The following is a 6,281-nucleotide window of genomic DNA, read 5'->3' on the forward strand; positions in this document are numbered from 1 at the left end:
TGTCTTCCTGCTACTGTGACTATTGACTGCATATGGCTTATAGTTGCAGTCTTCTCCAGAGAATTGCCTTTGGCCCCTGGGAGTCACCTTGCTCAGAAATGCCTGGGAAGTTAGGCCCTCCTACCCTGGGGGCAGTCTGCAGTCAATGCTGACTGATTGGAGGGACCAGGATACAAAAACCTAAGCCCTTAGCTAAGGTAACTTGACAAAAGAACATCATGTGATGAATCATTTTACAAATTCTTGGCAGTAATATGAAACCTCACTATTTAAAACTGTGAGATACTTTCCCAGCTAGACAAATTGACGATAAAGAAGAGAGAGAAGACAGACCATATACTTGGGAGTTTCATATGTGAGAAAGGGGATAAATCATCAATAAATGATGCTGAGGTACTTGGCCATTATATAGTACAAGATAAAATTAGATCGCTATACCACATCATTCACAAAAATACATTCGAGATAGCTTAAAACCTAAATGTGATCAGCAAAGCTCTAAAACTTTCAATCAAAAAATGGGAGAATATTTTTATGCCTTTAGAAAAAAAAATTTTTAATTGACCCATAGAAATTGTATATATTTGTATTTATTGTATACAACATTGTTTTGAAATATGTATACACTGTGGAATGGCTCAATTGAGCTAATTAACATGCACATTACATTACGTACTTATCATTTTTTGTGGTAAAAACAATCTACCCAGTGATTTTCAAAATATGTTATTAACTATACAACCATGTTGTACAATAGCTCTCTTGAACTTATTCCTAAGATATAATTCTTAAACAGAGAAAGCGCAAAAGGAAAAATTAATACATTCTGACACACTGAAACATAAAACTTCTGTATAAAAGGTAGGAGATGAAAATAAAAGTCGTAGACTGAGAAAAGACATTGCAACTCATATTACCAATGAAATATTAATATGCAGAATATATAAAATGCTCTTAGAAATCAATACTCTCAGAGAGAAATATTGTTAAAATATATAATGGTAAACTGACAGAGGAAGATAGATGGCTGATATGGTTTGGCTGCATCCCCACCTAAATCTCACCTTGAATTCTAATAATCCCCATGTGTCATGGGAAGGACCCTGTGGGAGGTAATTAAATCATGGGGCAGATTTTTCCCATGCTATTCCCATGATAGTGAATAAGTCTCATGAAGTCTGATGATTTGATAAACAGCAGTTCCTCTCACATGCTGGCTCTTGCCTGCTGCCGTATAAGATGTGCCTTTCTCCTCCTTCGCCTTCCGCCATGATTGTGAGGCCTCCCTAGCCATGTGGAAATATGAATCCATTAAACCTCTTTTTCTTTATAAATTACTCAGTCTCAGGCCTGTCTTTATTAGCAGTGTGAAAATGAACTAAAACAATGGCCAATAAATATATTAAAGATGTCCAACTTCTTTTCTTAGGAAATGTAAATTAAAACAAGCACATAACATTTTATATTTACAAATTTATTAAGTTTGATAATATCCAATGTTGGTGATAATGCTAACAAAACAAGAACTCCAAGGCATGGCTGGAGGGAGGGAAAATAAGTATAAACACTTTGGAAAGCTATGTTGGAACTACCAAGTAAGGTTGACAATGCATATTCTCCATAGCCCAACAGTTCTACTTCTGGGAGCTTATCAGGGAGACACTCTTGTTCAAGGAGACATATACAAAGATGTATATTTCTGAGTTGTTAATTGTTACAGGCTAAGAAAATTTTATTGTCAAACAGCAGGGGGATGAAAAATATACACTGTTGTTTGTTGGTCCAGTAGAATGCCTAAGAATGAAATGAATTAATTGGATTTGAATGTATCAACATAGCAAGTCTCAGAGACATAATGTTGTGGCTAAAAAAAAAGGCAACGCTGAATATAGAGTATCAAACATTTAGGAAGTTTATCCAAAGGAAAGAAATAAACATATATGAGTATGATAATACTTATTTCAGGAAAAGGGTTACTTCTGAGTAGACAGGAATGAGGAAGAGATGGAAAGTGGGACTGTAACTGTATTTGTAATGTTTTTTTTTTCTTTGAAAATAAGGACAATCTAAAGGGAATATAGCAAAATATTAGTACAGACAATCTCAGTGGTGAATATATTAATATCATGTTCCCTGAGTGTAAATGTAACATAACTTTAAAAAGACTAGATATTAAGGCCATGATATATAAAAAAATTTAAATGAACAATGAAAATAGTAAAGCTTATAAATAATGCCTAAGTTGTTTGTCTTAACATGGCTCTAAAACACCAGTTAAAGTCTTGTTGATGGAGAAGATACTTGATGTAAGGAATTAATAAACACCACCTGGGTCTTTGAAAAAAGCCTAAGCCTTTTGCCTCAAGGTGGGACAACCACGTGGTGATAATCATACTCCAGAACTCCCTTGGGGTCAGGCTGGGGCTAGACTATAGCTGAAATCACATCTTGAGTTTCTTTCCCTGCCTTATCCTGTTCCCCTTACATTATTATAATTTACTCAGGAGAAAAGTCTCTCAGTTAATCACTTGTATAGAGATTCCTGTTTCAAGCTGTGTTTCTAGAGACCCTGATCTAAGATAGAGTTTGATTGACACAGCCTTGATTCTTGAAACAACAGTTTCACTTGGTATATAATTCTAGGTCATAACTATCTAATCTTGAAGTTGTTATTCCATTTACTTCTAGCTTCATTGTTGCTTTTGAGAAGTCGGGCATCAGTCTAATTGATATTACTTTGTTGCTGGTTTGCCTTTTTACTGTGTATTTAAAAATATTTTTATCTTTGGTATTCTGCAGGTTCATTACAATATCTCTACATATATGTTTCTTTTTATTGACCCTTCTAGCATTTGTTTGGCTTCTGGAACCTGAGAATTTATGACTTTCATAATTTGGGAAAATTGTCAGCCATTTACTTTTCAAATATTGTCTATTTCTATTACCTTATTTCCAAACTTCAATTAGATTTATTACTCTAGTCTCCTGTCACTTAATCACTTTTTAATCTTATGCTGTAATCTGTGTAATTTCTTCAGATTTATTTTCCAGTTATTTTCTCTTTAATCATTTCAAATCTGTTTAATATTATTTACTATATTTTAAATTTCTAGATATTTAATTTTTAAAAAAATACCTAATCATTTTTGTAGTGTCTTATCTTTTCATTGATATATCATAGTTGTACATTTTTTTTGGATACATGTAATAATTTGGCGGATGCATGCAATATATGATCAAATCAGAGTAATTGGGATATCATCACCTCATTTTTTTTATGTTGGGAACATTAAAATTCTTTTTTAGCTATTTTGAAATATATAATAAATTATTGTTAACTATAATTTCTGTACTATACCATCACATACTAGAACTTATTCCTTCTAACTGTATTTTTGTACCCTTTAACCAACTCTTCTTCAGTCCCCATACCCACTTCCTTTCCCAGCCTTTGTAACCATCATTCTGTTCTCTACCTCCATGAGATTCAGTTTTTTAGCTTCCACATATAAGTGAGAATATGTGATGTTTGTCTTTCTGTGATTGGCTCATTTCACTAACATAATGACCTCCCATTCCATCCATGTTGCTGCAAATGACAGGATTTCATTTTTTATGGCTGAAAAATACTTCATTGTTATAGATACCACATTAAAAAAAAACTACTCATCTATTGATGGACAATCAGATTGATTCCATATTTTGGCTAGTGTGAATAGTGCTACAATAACCATGGTAGTACAGATATCTCATCGACATACTGATTTCCTTTCTTTGGGACATATGCCCAGCAGTGGGATTGCTGGGTGATATGGCAGTTCTGTTTTTAGTTTTTTGAGGAAGCTCTGTATTGTTTTCCATAATGGCTGTATGTAGTGAATCATTTATTAATTGTTATTAATTGTAGTATTGATACTCTTATTTTAATGGTATTTATTATATAACCATTATATTCTATATATAATAATTCTAATATCTACAGTATTTGAGAGAGTTACTCTTTCAGTGATTTCTGATCACTTTTAGTATCTTATTTACTCTTGTATTTTATCTTTTTTTGTGAGCATATATATTTTTATACATTTTGCAGGGATTTTGTTGAAGCCTGGGATTTAGGGTAGGTTCCTTAATAGATGGTTTGCATTTACTTCTGTTGGGAACATGGTGAACTCCCATTCCAGCCTTAAAGAAATTTCTCAGCTTCAAATTAATGGGATCATAGAGGTAGAAAAAATTCTGGCTCCATACATACATGAAGAACAGATTGTTATGTATTCTAAAAGAACATTTTTTCTTCAATTTGGGGTCAAGGCTTAGACCCGCATTGTTTTTCCTGTTTTACTTTTAGGAGGAAAGATTTTCTTTCTAGCTCAGATGTTCCCTGTAGGTGTACTGTTTTTTTCTTTAGGGGGATCTGTGTACCTGAAAGAGGAGGAGGTCTCCAATCTAACTTTCTCTTTCAATGGGCTCTAGGTTTTGTTTAAAAATTGAGATCAGAGTGTCCAATTCAACTTTCTATAATGATGGAAACGTTCTGTATTTGTGTTGTTCAACATGGTATCCATCAGCCACTGTGATTATTGAACACTTGAAATGTGGCTTATGTAATTGAGAAATTAAATTTTTAATTATTTTTAAAAATTTAAATAGTCACAGGTGGCAAGTAGCTACTGTATCGAACAGTGCAGCTCTGGACTATCAGGGATCAGCCATTGTCCCAGGACAGGCATTGTTTTCAGTATTCTCTTACCTTTTGAGATTAATGTTTTTGCTTTAACTTTTTGGTTTCTATGATTTTTTAAAAAAACTTCTCAAACTATTAAAATATCTAAAAATGTATTTTTAAAGCAATTTTAGCTGTTCTCTGCTGGGAAAGTTTTTTTTTCAAGGTATGTAGTTTGCTGTGTTGCTGGGAATAGAAGTTGTAGATGATATATAAGCAGATTCTTGAATGGGACAAGGAAGGAATTCACGCAAAAATGAGATACAGGGGAGAAAAAAATGCAGGGTCCCTGGGGGAAGGAATATCTTTGAATATTTAAGAACTATCAATACCACAAGTGTAACTAGTATGGAGTACCAAGGGGGAAAAATAGTAGAAGATATAATGTCAGAGAGGCAGGCTAGAGATAGGTCTTTTTAGAGTATTATAGAGCATGGAAAGCAATTTGGATTTTTATTTCAACTCTGGTGGGAAACCATTAGTAGTTTGAATGTGGGTGGGTAGTATGATGTGATTTATGTTTTCCAAAGATTACTAGGATAGTTCCAAGGAATATAGGTAGCAAGATCAGTAGTTTAAGTGGGAGATGATGAACACTATATGGATTACCATCTCTGTTCTTAAAACACACAAAAAGCACCACATACCATGGCGCATTGATATCAATAGCATGCCTTTTATTACCAACATTGTTCATGCCACAATGCCCTTATCTCTACACCTGCTCCAAGGCAGGCCACTTGGAAGATGAATTCATGCAATGAGGGATTTTAATGCCATAATTTTACTTCTGCAAACTCTGCTTCCATTAATTATTTTCAACAAGATGTATTTTAGTAAATTCCAAAGTCTTCTTGTTTAAGGTAATTTCTCATTCTGTTCCACAAATTACCTGGAATATATCATTGAATTAAATAGAATATCTGAGAGGAAAGGCTGTTTATGGGCAGGACATCATTTATTGAACATAAGTGCCATTATTCATCATTATGCTCATTACAGTACAAAGGATTTACCTGCTTTTGACATCTGGCCTTTTAAAGTCACCCAATTGTGGCTGCCTGTGAAAGGTTAAGAAGAAGTACAGTCCATTTCTCTAATGATAGAGCTGTAGGAGCTAATGGCAGCATAAACCATTCTAGACAACTAGGAACAACTTGAGTAGTACTTTTAATTACTTTTAGAGGAAAACCTGAAAACCTATCAAGAAAGAAAAATGGAAGTTTACTTTATAATGAAAAAGCTTTTACTTCTTGTTATTACTACCACGGATGAGGGGAGAAAAAAGGAAGCATATCTTAATATGAATGGAATTTAGTTTGTGTGTGTGTGTGTGTTCATGGGTAATTTACCCTAAAGAGCCCCTGAGTAGTAGAAAACTTGTAGGAAGAAGAAGTAGTTGGAGTCAAGTATGAGCTCCCATTCTGGCTGAATAATTTGTTGAGTGGCCTTAGGCAAGTCAGTTTTCCTCTTTGGCTTCATGTTCTAATATTCCACAGTTTTGCAACCTCTTTTCCCTTAAAGAAGGTAGTCAATTTCTACTGGAGAAGTGTCTCAC

The sequence above is a fragment of the Macaca mulatta genome, chromosome 7 (assembly GCF_049350105.2).
Source record: "Macaca mulatta isolate MMU2019108-1 chromosome 7, T2T-MMU8v2.0, whole genome shotgun sequence".
In the NCBI taxonomy this organism is placed as follows: domain Eukaryota; kingdom Metazoa; phylum Chordata; class Mammalia; order Primates; family Cercopithecidae; genus Macaca; species Macaca mulatta.